We start from the raw sequence: 16,292 nt of genomic DNA on the forward strand, positions 1-16,292 counted from the left end.
AGATACCTGCTAATAAATGCAAGTAAAAGCTGCCACAGACTTTTTCGACAGTTAACTGCACAGTCGGCCATATTAGTTGTTAGATAATTGCATTAAAATGTTACAGAAGGTACCAACTGCACAAACACTGTCAAACGGCACAGATGAGGTGAAGCAGGCAGGAACCCAAACTTTGGCCACCTCAGTTATCATTCATGACTTCTAGGTTTACAACACGTACACAAAGGATGGATAAACAGACATTTCTTGGTTTATTAGTTATTATGACTTGAATCTTTAAACAAATGGAGCTGGCAAATGTTTTCCAGTTTTGCAACTGAACTTTAGTGATTAATCAAAGTGGAGATGAATTTTCTGTGGCTCAGATTGGACACTCATTTATGTGAAAATATTACAGCAGCTCATGCTGCAGTCGCCAGTGTAAGAAAAGCCGCTGTGCCCAGCAGGACTCGGGGAGAGTTTTCCTTCACTTTCCTTCACTCCAACAACTCGGTGTTGTTCATCACGCTGCTGTGGTTTGAGTCCTGAGCAGAAGTGGGTGGCTTTCTACAGAGCTGAGCTACTTGTAAGTTAAAACGCTGTTGTCTGTGTGTGTCTGTGTGTGTCTGTGTTTGTGTGCGCTTGCTCGCCTGCTGCTGCACAAACCCGTAAACAAAACCACAGAGCACACAGAATACATGCCCACACAGACCTACACACCACGCTCACACTGATGCAGTTTAACTCACAAACACATACATCCACAAATCATGTAGACACGGGCCACAGAGACGCGGAGGAGGCGACAGATTAGTGTGGGAGAGGAGGTAGTGGGTGTGAATTATTCAGGAGAGTGTTTGTGTGTTTAGATGAAGAAAGGAAAGACAGGCTGAAGGCAGATACACCAGCTACACTACTTCTGCGTTTCCTTTGGAAACATAAGAGGAATAATAAGGGCAGCTCGACGTGCAGGATCTCAACATTTCAAATAATTTATTTGTTCATTACCCGTGTCGGTTCATACTTTGTTCCGCACACCTCTAATTTGTTTTGATCCAGAAATGTTTGGCTGTTGATGCATTTTCTTAATATTGGCTCTGTGTGCCACCACAAATTATTAAATCTAAAACAGCTGACAAAACCCCAGAGTGTCGGTGGGGTCGAACAAAACTATTGCATGAACTTTTCAGCAATAATAGTTTTTTTTTTTATACACGATTTGCCATTTGCGTCCACCTACCTATTGGTGCATCACTTTATGTGTTCATTCATTATTCCATCAATGAGACTGCATCAGATCAGCAAACCTCTGTCCATAACCATTATCACCTAACTTGTGCTTCTTTCAGTTTTTCAATAAGAATAGCGATTCATCAGATTTAATGCTAATGTGTCACTAATGTGACTAATGTGTGGCATTCATCACACCCAGACTGGACTACTGTAACTCCGTCTACTTTCACCTGCTGTGAGTCATCTGAATTAGATTTAACCAAGAAGGTCCTGAAGTTGCACAGTGATATACCAAACAGTCCAATTAGAGTCTATACTTCGTAAAGACTTCGTATTTCACCAACTTGATTAGTTTGTAAAAGAAAAAATAAGTTATTTTATTGTTTTTGGTTCTTTTTATCATATTTTTCTCTGTTTCTTCCTCCTAATGTCTAACACACCTCCTAATGTTACAATTTACTGCCAGAAGTAAAGTAAAATGTTTCAGAGGGAGGCCAATAAACCTGTGGAAATGACATCAAAAGGAATCCCTGAAGAAATCTGAATGTAAAAGTCTTCCTGGACAGGACTGATCGAATATTTTTCCCAGTTCATTTCGAGGGTTTATTAAAGTTTTGATTAAAGTAGCAGAAATGAAGAATTTGATGCTTCCCAGCTGAACCTTTCATAATCCACTGATCTTTTTACTACAGTAAATTTATCGTGCTTAATGAAGGGATGCAAACTTTTAGAAACAACACAAATTAGAGGAAGAGAACAAACTAAGAAGATCAAGGGACAAGAGTTTGAGTAGTTTCGAGCTGAACAGTGAAAGAAGAAGAAAGCATCAGTACAAAGTCACACCCGCAGCGTGTAATTATGGGCAACAGAGAGGTCAAGCAAAAATAATAAATAACTGGACCATAATCAGGACAGAGGGACAGGAGGTCATTGTGTCTCCAACTATGATGTCAAAACAGAGAGCGTAAAAAGCAAACACATCGTATGAATACATAAACACCAAATAATTAGACGAGAGCATGAAAGAGGCTGATTAAAGCTGAGCACAATAAGGAGGAAATGAGGGAGAGGAAGAGTGTGGGAGTGTTTGGATGCAATAATGTGAAAAGGAAGAAATTAGTCTCCAGAGCAGAAAGGTTCTTGCTCGTTGCTTGGAATCAAAAATGTGGGTTTACGCTCTCATCCCGCCCTGAGTGAATTCATCGTAGCGCGACGTTTGCCTCCAGCTCTTCACTCCTCAACGTCACGACTAACGAGTGATTTAGCACGCAGTAATTCCTGCATAGTGAAGGAGAAGGACGTGAAGATTAAATTGTATAATTTAAGATTGGGAGGAATTATTGTAGACAGCTGAGGAGTGAGCAGCTTTGCATTGTTATATGACGATGTTGCATAAAAAAAGCAAACAGCTACAATGATATTCAAATGTTTGCAGTAGTTTCAGACGACCTCCTTAAAGGCTTAAAAAGTGTGTTTTCCTCTAACTCTAATAATGCTGTTAGCATTTACTCTGCAGATTATGTGACATTAGTCACATTAAGGGGCTGAAAGCTGTTCCACTCTTTATGTTTTGTGTTTGCTAAAGTCAAAGTTTACATCAGGGCTTGTTTTTCCTACTCCTCATGTTTCAGTTACATCAGTTAAAGATGGAGAGGATGTGAGTGTGAGAACATGAAGCGTGAGAGCACATAGTAACTTAAAGTCAGTGAAGTGAGCACGCTGACTCGACTAACACTGGGATGTTTAGAAAAGTGGTTCTCAAAGGGTGGTTTTGGGACCTCCTGGGGTCCAAAAGCTGTAACTTAAGTGATCTGCAAAATAACATAAAATAAACTCTAAGCTTTAATGTCAAGTGCATGTCTACAGATAGAATATACATAAAATGTACACAAACAAAAAACCATGTTGTGTAATTTCTTTCCACCCTCTTAGTCGTTCTCATAGTCGTGGTATTTTTGTCTTTGCAGTTTCCTTAATTTCCCGTGCCTACTCTCTACCCCTGTCTCCATTAGTTTCCATGGTTTTACTTCTTATTTTACTTCAGCGTGTGAAAGAAGTGTTTACGATGCATCAAAACTCGTCCTTGTGTTATTTCTCTTCACTTCTGCCCTTATCCATTTCAGTGCTCGTTTCTATGCATTCTCCAAGTCTGTCACATTACTATAAAATCTCCCATAGGTGAGAGCTGCCATCACCTCTTCAGAGCATTGGCTGCTTAAGCTCCTTCAATCAGGCAAGATCTCTATGTCAATCTGCTCGCACACAAATAGACTGAAACTGCTTTAAAGTCCATAAAGAGGTTCTGTATTATTTGTACCTCTCCACTTACTGATTTTTAAAGCACAGAAAAGCTGTGCTGATATAGTCTGTGCCCTCACCTCTTTCACTCCAACGAACAGTTTTTGTTACAAGTTTGTTCGTTTAGTGTCTACAGAGGCACTGATTTGGAAAATTGGCTTCCTGCTTAACAGGAAATTAGAGCTCTTAGAGATGAAAGAGAGGCTTTTTTGTAGTCCCAAGAAGGATGCAGACAGGAACCAAGTTTTTTGAAACCAAAAAGTTTAGTTGGAGTATTATTTTTTTTAAAAATCCAAAAACTATTGCCTACCTTATTTTATTTTGAAAGGAAGAACTCTTTCCCTTTTTTTAAAGCTCCATTTTCCATGCATTGTTGGAATGCTTCCGGTTTGCACTGTGCATGTTGTATGTTGATGTAAGTGTTTGTGTGGTGCGTAGATAAGACTAATGGGAGTTGAAGTTTGTGTCATTTCTAATCGGCTTCTTACAGACGGCCGTCCTAAAGTGTAGTGCAGTACAACTGCAGAGGTTACGGAGGTTTTTGGACACTGAAGGGCTTTTCTGTTTCACATCCAATAATAATGTTGGATTGCATTTGACAGAAGCACTTATCAGTCATTCTTCACTGGGGAACGTTAGCAGACATGGGGCTTTGAGCCAGTTTGTGAAATGAGGAGAGAGAATTTGGCAGAAGAGAGTTGTTGTTGTTTTTAATGTGAAAATGCGAAATTAGTTTTTACTGATGGTTGGACACAGAAAGTGGCAACATCGAGAGCTGAGTCTCAGATGAAGGTAGGAGATAGTAAGCGAATGCAAGGAGTGCAGATGCTGGCGTTGGTGCAACAGAGGAGGCAGATGGCTGATGGACACTTTTGAGACTTACTGGAAAATCTGGTGGAGGCTGAGAGGAGGGACGCATGAGAGACTCCTGAAGTGCTGGGCAACATATTCAGCTCAAGGAAGAACAAATAACGTATTATTATCCCATTATGAGAGACCAGAGAGCTTCTTAAATTGTAGAAAGTTGTAAATTAGGTCTGAGGCTTACACACCAGGCTGTTGCACTCTGAAACTTCCAAACTTGATTATTAGGAACAGCAATGCTAAATACGCAGCCTCAGGTCTCTGTGTCATTAACAAAATCTTGGAAACATTCCTGTGAGATTTTGCTCCTGTTGACCTGATTGATGATGATGTCACCGCTGAAGATTTGTCATCTCCACTATCAGTATCACTATCAGATGACAGCTATCAGTCTCGATGTGGTTCAGATCTTTTTTTTTTTTACTGCAAAGAGGTTTTTGCTGAAGCCAAATTAGTAAAATGAAAAGTTTAAATCCTCTCCAGATGTGTTTCATAGCAGCTGTACCAAACACCTGTTGCATATCACTATATTAAATACCACAACGTTGGGCATGTTCTACAGCTGTTGGATTCCCTATAGTCCACAAGTGCAGCAGTAAGCACACCCATTAAAAACATCCCAAGTTTCCTCTTTTTTAGTGTAAAGAAGTTCAAGTATTCTCTGAATGAATGATGAGCAGTGGGGTTTTAAAAAGAGCTCTGTTGCACTTAAGCTGTGGTAAAGTCAGAGGAGCAAAATTTTCCGACTTAAAACATTCAAATCAAACAATCAATCAATCAAGGCTTTATTCGCCACGTGCAGGTTGCCCTGCAGTGAAATAGGACTCCCACCGACCTTACACACACAACACAGACATCACATGGGGATACAGGTCGGAGATCGGCAGCGTTACAGAAAAAAAAACACTGAAATGTACACTACAATGGGAAAGTACAAGAGGAAAAAAAAAAGAGACCTCTACTCATGCTGGGCTCCTGGGAGGACAGCAAACAGTCTTCCAGCCAACCCAGGTGGCCTTGCATGGAGTGGGAAGAACAGTCTAAACACAGTCGTTATCAGGGTGTTGTTGTTCGGCTCCAGCATTGCGACCACAGCTGGCGCCAAAAGGGTATCCGCATGAAGTGATGGTGCTTTTTACTTTAGTGCGAACAGCTCATATGAATTTCAAAGTCCAACACTGGTCTCTCAATCTCCCGTTGGCGAGCCGCGAGCTTTGCCATACTTGCGTTCTGTGATGTTGTCATTCTTGTGCTCAAAGAGCCGATTCTGAGAACTCACAACAGTGTGCCTCCCCGAGATGTCATCCAATTTGCGCTGAGAGATGTTATTCCGAGCGAGCCCTTCCAAGATGTAATCCAGTCTGCACTCAGAGATCTTATTCTGAATATTCACCGCAGCCGTAGCCTCTCCAAGATCTTATCTGGGCTGCACTCAATGAGCCCATTTTGAGAAACTCACACCTCGTCCCATTGTTTCAATCCCAGCGGGCATCCTTGTGGGGGTTTGAACAGCCGGTTCCGCTTCCTTAATTCTTCAATAAGTCAGGGCCAAGCCAGCTCCGATCAGCCAGAACCCTGTTACCATGGTTCCGAATAGGTAGATATCTTCAGCACTCAGGCTCACCCGAGCCCAAACTTCTCGTTGAAAAAGGGGTGTCAATTGCATTTAGGGACCAGTTGATCAAATCCATAATTCCTCTTTTAGGTTTTAGAGAACAGACTGTGAGAGAATGTTCCAGGGAAAAGTAATACAAAAAACACGAGACTAGACAAGGACATAAGAGGCTAAGCAGGGAAGCTAAGGGAGAGGAGGAGAGGAGGAGGAGAAAAGTGCGACCGCCTTCGTCAAGAGCAAGAGCAGAGAGTGCAGGGTAACAACAAAGCTCCAGTCTTTTTCAGTAATTTCTTTCATTGTTGAATTTGGGGGAAAATCAAATATTTAAGACACTCTTTTCTTCTGCTGGTGTTTCACTCGTGTTGGCAATTCAAGAATTATAAAGATCCTTCTTCAGAATCTGGTGTCAAGGATTTTAAATGGGTCTTTAAATGGGTGCAGCTTATTTTCAGCACCAGTGGCAGCATTTCTCTAAGGATAGCAATGTCAGGTCACTCTGTCTTTCTACCACTTTGGTCCAGACTTAAATATCTCAGCAGCTATTACAGGAACTCTGGTACAAATTGGAACTCGAAATTCAAGCTTCATGGTCTCATACTTTGGGGTATTACCTTATATCCTTAGTGATCTCCTAACTTTTCACAACTACAAGGACAAGTTTTCTTTTTTTTCCCTGGAAGTATCTCAAAATCTACATGGATGAACGTGGTCCAAATTAATTTAACTCAATTCGGTTTGATTTTATTTATATAGTGCCAAATCAGCTTAATACTGTAAGGTAAAGACCTTACAATAATACAGAGGAAACCCCAACAATCAGATGACCCTCAGTGACCAAGCAGTTTGCTGACAGTGAGAAGGAAAAAAACCTTTTACCAGGAAGAAAGAGTGTTTTTTTATTTTATTTTAAGAGACATTTGTGGCCGTCTTGGGAGGAATTCTAATAAAGTTGGTGATTTAAATAATTTTTTGTTTTTACTGAATGCAGTTCTCAGGCTCTGTAGCGTTTCCATCATTACAGGAAAATCTGCACTCTTTAAATGTGTTCACTGACCGTGGCGATTCCTTGTGTTGAATGGACTGGTTTTGACAGGATAAATCCTGGTGGATCTGGATGTTTAGTTTCCTGCAGGTTTTTTCTGCACACAATGAGAGAATTTTTCTCCCTCACTGTCGTCCCACCTCATCAGCAAGACAACACTTGTAATTCTGTCCATAATCACAACAGATCCTGATTTTGTTAAAATCAGGATCTGTTGTTTATGCATGACCATCTGGACTGCTTAACTGTGGTAAGTCTTTCAGTATAGAGCAGAAAGCTGCCAGCTTGATTCACCAGACTGGTGGAGAATATCCACGCTCTGAATGTGTAACTCTCACTCAGATGTGCAGTTTGTTCCTCTGTGGGTTTGCCTTTTGAGCTTTGGTAAGTTTGTCTTTATTCGTGGCTGCTCACTGTCCCTGGAGTTTTGTTTTGGCGTTTTTCTGATATGTTTTGCTCTGCTGGTGATTGATGGACCAAAAGTGTATCTGAACTCATCTCTGAAGGCTTCCACTCACTTTGAACTCACTCTCAGCACTTCGTGTCAACCAGAGTCATTGCTGTTGACATTTAGCACCCACGGGCCAAACCGGGGTCATTGTGACTGATGCAGGGCGAGCAAATTCATAAAGAGACTCAGCCAATGGACTTGTCAGAATAGAAGAAATGAGAAGCCTCAGAGCTGCAGCGCTGCGTCGTCTGTGCAGGACCATAACAGCGAGAGCAGCCTTCATTTCTCTGCAGCGCTCCGTGCTTTACCCTGCAGCCTGAAGGTTTTCAAATGAATTGTGTCAAGAGCTCTTTGGTGCTTTCACGGAGATACTTTATCCATTTAACGGCTGCATTATGACAATTTACAGTATGTATGCATACATATCCTGCCATGAGCTGAAATTCTTTAAGCTCTTTAACAGGTGTGCATAACGCTTTTATACATCCATCTACGTCTTTGTTGCAACTATTTGCATTTAAATGAAGGCACCAATTTAAAAGTTGGAGCAGGATGCAGGAAATGTTTGATTCGTTCTCATTGACGCGTCACCTGGACATACCATTTTAGAACTGAAAGGAGATATCTGTGCTTCTAAAGCTGTTCTCTATCCTCTTGAATACAGGAAAGAACAAATGAAACAAAGCTTTTGCAGATTTTACATTTGTATTGGATATTTTTCCTCTCTTCAAGTTTTATTTCTCATTAATTTTTTATATCTCCCCCAAGTAAACAACTGTATTTATTCTCTGGGGTCTTTTTTAATTCACTTATTTAAATTTCATTCAAATTACTTAGAACCAAAAATATCTTTGAAGACTCAGCAGGTCTCTGTACGCTTTCAGTTTTGCACTGTCATTATAGTTTCGGAGGCTTCAGCCATGCCACAGTACTAGCATATTGATGGATTACCCCTCACTGGAAGACTTAATGTTCTTTATTCAGCTGCCAACGTTTCATAAATGTGAAAGCGGATCATCTCTCCTCAAAACTACAGAGACTGCAGCTGTTTCTAATCAGTAAATCAGTGACCTGGCTCCCTGTAAATGTGCTGATGAGAGCTCTGGCTTCCTCCCCTGGAGATTTTATTCAGGAGACTGTTTTTTCCAACTTCTTAGATTGTGGCAATAAAACGTTTAGGTGAAAGGCGGACATTTATATAGAAAGATAAATAGCATATTTAGAGAATAAAGTGAATTCTCATTAAGGTTTGATGGTTTCTTGCTTGCTAATATAGATGAAGGTTAACAATTATGACTGCATGCAAGAGCAGCATGATTTAATTTTTTTAAACAGTTCATGTAATAATTGTGTTTCGGTTATAAAGCTGAATGTTTCCGCTAAGAAAAGTTTTTTGGGATTGATGCACTTTTTGACTCTCTTGTGGAGAATTGGATTAGAAGATTGATGCTGCTGCTGCCAGCAGTTGGCTAACCAAGCTTGGCATTGGGAATGAAACGATGAGGAAGCAGCTAGCCTGGCGCTTTTCAAAAGTACAGTCGTGAGTGTAAATTATGACTCTATTAGTGCCTGACAGCTATATCAAACACAGGTCCACACTGCCTCTTGTAAAACGTCAGCATTTATTTTTTACATTTCCATTTATGAAAAAAAAAAAAGATATAAGGATTGCTGAGCTTCAGAGCTGCTAGACTGAAATATGCTAAGTAGTTTTCCCAGTTAGCATTGTTGCTAACCCTCACTGAGAGACTCCAGAGTTTAAAATTTGGTTAAAAAATATGCCAAGCTAGGTCTCAATATAACCGACCTGGTGGAGCAATTAATCCAAATGTTGACGACTACTTCAGAGGACTAAGTTTGCATTTATACTGTCCACTCACAGCCTTTCTTAGATGGTGTACTATGTAATAAAGACTTAACAAAGTTAATTCTCATCTTGCAATGTTCTTTACTGATGCATAATAGAGTTTGTGCCCAATGGCATCAACTTTGGCACGCTGATGGCAATAAATACGTTAAATATCAAACTGCATTTGAAACAAAGTAAGTCAAAACAGTTCAGAAATGTTGATCTTTACCTTTAAATACATGAAATATGAAGCTTACTTTCTTTCCCTTCATTAAATCTGCATTCATAATGCATACATGTCATACATGTTCCTCATGTTTGCACAGCACATTCATGATATCTCTGCTGTTTGTTAAGCTGATATTACAGATGCAAAGACTGGAGACTGTGAGACACTAAAAAATACTAATGGCTACCAGTGCTACCCCTCAGCCTTCTAGTAGATAAACCTATGGTATCAATTTAGAAATCCTGCATCACCTTGGCTTGATGCATGCTCAATCATCCAGGTAAGTAAACCCCAAAAGGTTGATTCTGTTTATCTGGATGTAGCGTTCTCCCATTGAAAACGCTACAACCAGATGAACAGAATCAACCATTTGGGACCTACATCACATTATTCTCACGTTCTAATATTCACAAGATTGTCAGAAAACCTGACCTCTGACCTTAAAGGTCATTGTCTTGGATTCAAATTCGTCCAAAATCTTTCGTACACCTTTGGTATCAATTTGAACCTCCTGCGTCGCCTGGTTCTTGAGTTATCATATTCACAAACTTGGGTTTCCAAGCTGCCTGCCCGCCTCACGGCCTTTTACGTCAGAGGGATAAAAAGTGTATCCACTTAGGCAGGTCAAGGCTAAGTGGATATGTTTATATACATGGCCATCAAAACTCAAAGTGTTGGTCCGGGGATGTTATATCCCATTTTATAGAGAACAGTCTCTCTGCTGGTTTGGAAAGTCTGAAGCTCCAGTATTTAAAGCAGCCACAATTAAGGAAATGCCTGCACCTTTTATCTCTGAGACAGTGTGAGCAGTGAGTAAACCGCAGTTTTACTGGCTGGACTTTCACCAAAATTAAGGGTCTGACCAAGACATCTGTCCATTTTTAAAACTTTTTTGTGAGGAGATTGCTCACAGTTGAATTGTGGCACATTAAAACGGGGGAGACCTTTGTGAAAATACTTGAGAAAATTACTTTATTTTTTCTGATACTCCTCATCCCCTGTGTCATGCTCTCTGCAGTAACACAAAAACAAAACACTTGAGTCTGTTTGAAGCTGCTTCAGCCTATCGTCACTTTATTAAGGGACACCCTGAAACAAAGGGTTCTCATTGCCATGACAGTCAAATAGGTACGGACTGGCCTTATTATCCCCATTGTGGAAAAACCTGACTGGAGAAAATGAATTGTTCTGTACACTTTAAAGGCTTTTTCATTTTCAACATGTTTGACTCAACCTTTAGAAATGCTGTCAGATGGGTCAGTAGCTAAGAGCGGTGATGTGCTGCATAACTGCACTTTACCTCATGTAACAGGGGAAAAAGAGAGCCATGCTGGTTTAAAGAGCACTGTGATTAGAGAGACAGCTCCGAAGATCTTTTGGAGTGGTGAACTATGGCATCTTTCCTCCCGATGAAATGCATCAGTAACGAAAGTGTTGGCAGTCAACCTTTAGCTGAGACCTTTACATCAGCTGTTCTCTGAGCAGAGAGCGAGGAGAAAATCTAATTTTTATGAGTGTCACATGCAAGGTTACCGCTCCTTTATTACACCTACAAAACACACCTGAGGACTGTGGAGAGCTTAGCTTTATCAAAGCCACAACTTCAACACCTTTACAGGTTGTACAAACCATTTTATATCCGCCATGTAAACATGTCATGGTCCAAGGGTTGGTTTTAAGTTTTGGATTCAGATCTTTTTCTTCTTTTGTCTGCTCCCTTTAGATATCGCCACCACAGATCATCTGCCACTATCTCACCCTATTGTTTGAATCATTGTCATCTGTCACACTAACTCCCTCCATGAATCATCTCTCTGGCTTTTCTTCTTTCCTGTTCCCTGTTAGTTATTGGTTGTTTCTTCCCTTCCGGTTTTGCTTTGGTGGTTGGTTTGCGTGATGTCTTGTTTGTGTCATGTAATATGAAGTTTAAATTAGTTTTCAAGCACAATCAAGTGTTTTGATTGTACATTCAGACCTGGTCAAACGCAGGAAAGAGGTGTGATTTTCAGCGTGTAGTCTGTCCTCTCAGTCTGCTGAGTTACATCACATGTGTTGACTTGCAGAGCAGTTAGTCGTCTCCTTCTTTCCATCTCAGACCGGCCGCCCCTCTCAGCAGATAGACAGCTATTGATAGAGTAAAGAAAAAGCTCCATCTGCCTCTTAATACAGGATAAGACTGTGGGAGGAAAGATGTGGGGCTTAATCTCTCTGTCTTTAATTGTGTCCCAAATCAGACAGATCCTCAGATTTTTAGACCGGCTACAACAAAAAAAGCCTAAAAAGATCTTTTTTCTCAAATATTAAGATATTTGATCAATAAGAACCTCGGTGTGTTATATTTTATCCTCTCGTCATCAGTCAGTTATGCAGTGTTAAGTTGATACATGATATAAGTACAGAGAATTTGAATTTAGGTTTAAAAAAACACTATGAGAAGCAAATATTAAAGATTTTTTATTCCCTCTCAGTGGAAAAAGGATGCAGCACATTTTGTTTTAAATATGCATGTCTACAAAAGAAATCAAATTTAATTCAGAAAGCCCACAATCTTGATACAAAAACAAGCTTTACTTAGAGTATAAAGTTACCAGAACCGTAGAGGCAAACAAACAGAGCAGGCAGAAAGAGTCTGAGAGAACTAAAAGCACAAAGTCAGCCTGGCAAAGAGGGAGTGGTGAGAGGTTTCAGTGGAATCAGGTGAGCAAAGGGTGATGCAGCAGGTGTAAGGAGGTACAGGTGGGGGTGACTGCCACGAAGAGACATGATAGTAGATTAGAAGAAGATAAAAACAGACTTAACAGATGTCTGAAAGACAAAAGAAACTAGTGTTTCTGAGTAAACACTGCCAATCCAGTTTTAAAGGGTTTACATGGTATAATTCATTGTGGTTTGAAACTGTGTTTAATTTTATTCAGAAAGGCAAAATAATAATGTGAATATAATCTATAGCATCAGAATTTTCACCAGCAGAATTTTAATGGAACTGTGGTCAGGCTACTTAATCCATATATCCATTTATTTATCCATTTATATATTTTATACATTTAGCCATGTATTAAATCTGTTATTATGAAATGCGATTCTAGAATTTATCTATTGGAAAATGTGTCAGCCAAACCAGGGTTTATGGTTTTGGACCCTCTGGGGATCCACCGGGAGTGCTACAGGGGTCTGTTGTCATGAGCCATTCGGTCCCTGCACAGTTATAGTGAGACCTGGTCCTTCATCCCATCATCACGTCAGACACATTCCAGATTTTTGTGGATAGAATTTCTATGCATAGCCAAGTATGCAAGGTCACCCCTCTGCTTTCAGTAGAGGATGTGCTTCTGCTGACTTTATCAGCTGGTAACCTTCAGCTCCCACTGAAGTGGTTCACAGCTCAGTGTGAAATGTGGGAATTAGAATTAGTGCGACAGAAATTAGTTTCCTCTAAAAGGTGTCTGGGCTCTCCTGTAGTGATTCAGCCATAAAGGAGGAAACCACAGTAGAGCCGTGACTCCTCCACATCAAAGGGAGTCAGTTGAGGAGGTTCGGGCATCTGACTAGGATTCCTCCTGAATGTCTCCTGGGTGAGGTATGTGTCCTACAGGGAGGCAGACCCAGGACTCGCTGTAAGGATCTGTCTCTCAGCTGGACTAGGAATCACTCAGTGTTCCCGTCGAGGAGGTGGCTGGGGTGAAGGAGATTTGAGCTTCTCTGCTTAGAAGGCTGCCTCTGCAAACAGGAAGTGACAGAAGATGGATGGATAGATAAGGAGAGATTATCTGCATGACATTTTAAGGACTTTTTGTTGTAACCATGGCAACACTTTTATGAGTGACTTGGTGATTTAAAAGGTTAGACTATGTTTTTCCTGGTAAAACTCACACTGTTGAGCATGAGTCCTATCCTATCTTACCAGCATGAGGAAAATCCAACCATAACTTAAGGGTGGAGACACCTGTTTGTTTGCCACTGTGGGACAGTAAAACTCTCTTAAAACCAGAATGTTATCACAAGTTAAAAATGATTTCTTCACCCCAGTCAGCAAGCAATCTCTTTTTTAATCTGCAGTGGAGGACTCAGGTTTACCAAAACTGAAAATATATGAAAAATCAACCTAATATATCAGTTCAGGGATACATCTGTCTCACCCTGCTTCTCTTCATTGGTCCCTCTGCTCCTGTAACATCTGCTGCTGTGGCAGAAAAACACTGCACACACATACCACACACAGAAGTGTGTGCGTATTAAAGTTTATGCTCATAATCCATGAAGATGATAATGCACCTAATTAACTGACACCTATACACATGAGATGTCATGACTGACCTATATTACTACTTGCCTATTTCTTAAACACTCTCTATGCCCCCTTTATTTTTCCCTCCATCTGTCTCTCGTGGTAAATCCCTCTCCCTCCTCCTGTCCTTGAGCTGATGTGGGATGCTGCACTCCGTATTCATGCTTTTGTGTTTTTGGTGCGCGCCTGTGGGAGTGTGCAGAGTTGTTAAGATGCTTTTAGCCATCGATGTTTAGGTCTTTGCTGCAAAATGTTCACGAAAACATCAAAAGTGAACGCAAACTCATCTGCTTTTCTTTCTCTCTCGTTCTCTGCAGCCTGCCAGGACCACCTGAGACTAGTGGTGAGTTTGCTCTCCTTCCCACCTTTTCTTCCCCTTTCTCCTGGGAATTGCAGTGATGGGGACAGACATTTGATGCTGGTCCACCTCATCTATACCATGTCGCAGAGTTACAGAGTTTTATGGTTGAGAAATACTCGCTGTTTTCAAGACATTGTTGAGACCGTTTGCTTTATTGCCTTGTGAATAATAGTCTGATGCACCACACATAAGGTTAGACCAGATCTACAATAACGATGTTGGTCTTAATTCATTCTTTTTTCTTGCAAGTCGGTGGTGGTTACAGTAATCTGTAGGCAAAGGTCAAGAGTTTTTTCACCAGTTGTTGTTTGTAGTCTGAGTAACTGCAAGTCCTTGTTATTGTTTTTTTAAATCTGCATTCATAGTTAGATTATAAGAGGACAATTATCAGTTATCTATATGCACTAAAGGCTCCAGAACAGTGGCTTTTACCCCCAGAGGCTTAAGCAGGGTATACACAGGAAGGCTTTAGCAGGATTGTGCTGATAACTGACCATCTCAATGAAATCTCATAGACTTGCAGTGATTACAAGCAAAACAAGCCTGGATTGACCACTATAGCGATCCACTGTCGGCTACAAAGGGATGGGAGCAGCAGTGGAGCTTTCAGCTTCTAACGGCAGCTTTTCCAGATCAGTTTGCTTGTTCTTCTAACTTAGAACTAACTTAGCTCTTATATATTTTGCTGTGAGACTGGATCTTATTCTAATAATTTTAATAGTTTATCACAAACTGTATGATGTAGCCTAACACACACCTCTCTGTTAACTGCACATCTGTTGTGAATGTCCTGTTCAGTACCATTGATTCTGCCTTTGCATTTGCATGTTCCAGTTTAACCGGTTTTCATACTAACTGGTTGTGTTTGTTACCATTTCAACTCGGTGTAGCAAACTCCAGATATTTCCACTCACAGACTTTAGAAGTGAAAATTGAAGGTTGAAAATATGTGTCTACGTTTTCCCCTCAGTTTTTGAATAGATCGATAAGCAAATAATAAATATCGCCTCAGTGTAAAAAATAATTATCAAAGCCTCAAAATGAGGACTCGCAGATGTCAACAAATCCCTACAGGAAAATTGCAAAACCTATTGGAATGGGTGCGAAAGAAAGAGCAAGCTTGAGGGACGGAAGTAATCTGCATGTAAAACACCAGGACACAACCATAATGTAAAGCACAGAGATGAACGCTGGCAACGGCTCAAGCAGAAATCAGCCATGAGACACAAAAGACGCATAAAAATCTGCAGCTCTGTGAGATATTCAGTGACTCCACACTTACATTTTTTTTTATTGGTTTATACTCTGTTTAAATTTTACCATTCATTGTATAGAAAACGCACACACACCAAACACAAACAGCAGTGAGTGACTTGCTGCACTTTTTGCACAAAAGCACTCAGTTCCACGCGTGTCAATGAATGGCCAAATAGCGTGAAGCCTTGAAGGGCTAACGCAATGCATTCTGGGTAACAGCCACTATGATGCCTCATTAGTTGTATCCCGCAGCGACCCAACCAAGTGATGAATGGGTGCTGTGTGGGGGTCATTACTGTGCTTGTATGCATGTGTGTGTCTTTGGATCACATTGCTCTTGTGGTGTGTGTGTGTGTGTGTGTGTGTGTGTGTTTGTGTGTAAGACAATCTTTTACTCTGCTCTTTGTATGTGCGTGGGTGTTGGGTGTAATTGAAATATCTGCCACACACATTTACTGCATGTCTGTATTAATGGAGATCATCTCGTTCAGAATTTGCTGATGGAGCTCTGAGCTCAGGTCAAGGTGACAGGAACCCAGAGGGAAACTGCAGAACACTCAATTAAGGTGTCCAAATGAACCACCACCCTGAGCGCGTGCGCACACACCCACAGACACACACCCACACACCATGGTAACCCTGACTCTGCCAATATACGTATCATTTTTTTCCATTATTGCCATATTAGATAGTGCACTCCTCTCCCTGTCTCACTCTTTAATGTCTCTGTTCATCCTTCTGCTCTCATCTTTTGTTTCTCTACTTCCCCCTCTCATTTCTTCATCTTTTCTGCCACCCAGACTCGTCATGTCTCTTTATTTACCCCTGT

At 40.8% G+C, this 16,292-nt stretch overlaps 1 protein-coding gene across 12 annotated transcripts in view; it reads left to right on the top strand.

Annotated features, from left to right (window-relative positions):
• The window catches only part of slc8a2b (solute carrier family 8 member 2b), a 201,381-nt gene that overhangs the window by 86,371 nt on the left and 98,718 nt on the right, over positions 1-16,292 (top strand). For 11 of the 12 annotated variants that reach the window (XM_040039710.1, XM_040039709.1, XM_040039716.1 and 8 more), the window contains one exon: positions 14,163-14,188. The exons of the other annotated variant lie outside the window; for it this stretch is intronic. The gene's annotated coding sequence lies outside the window, so the exon portion shown is untranslated. The remainder of the gene's footprint in view (positions 1-14,162; positions 14,189-16,292) is intronic. 12 annotated transcript variants of the gene reach the window in all.

This window comes from Simochromis diagramma, unplaced genomic scaffold (assembly GCF_900408965.1).
Source record: "Simochromis diagramma unplaced genomic scaffold, fSimDia1.1 OVJJ01000031.1, whole genome shotgun sequence".
NCBI classification, from domain to species: Eukaryota; Metazoa; Chordata; class Actinopteri; order Cichliformes; family Cichlidae; genus Simochromis; species Simochromis diagramma.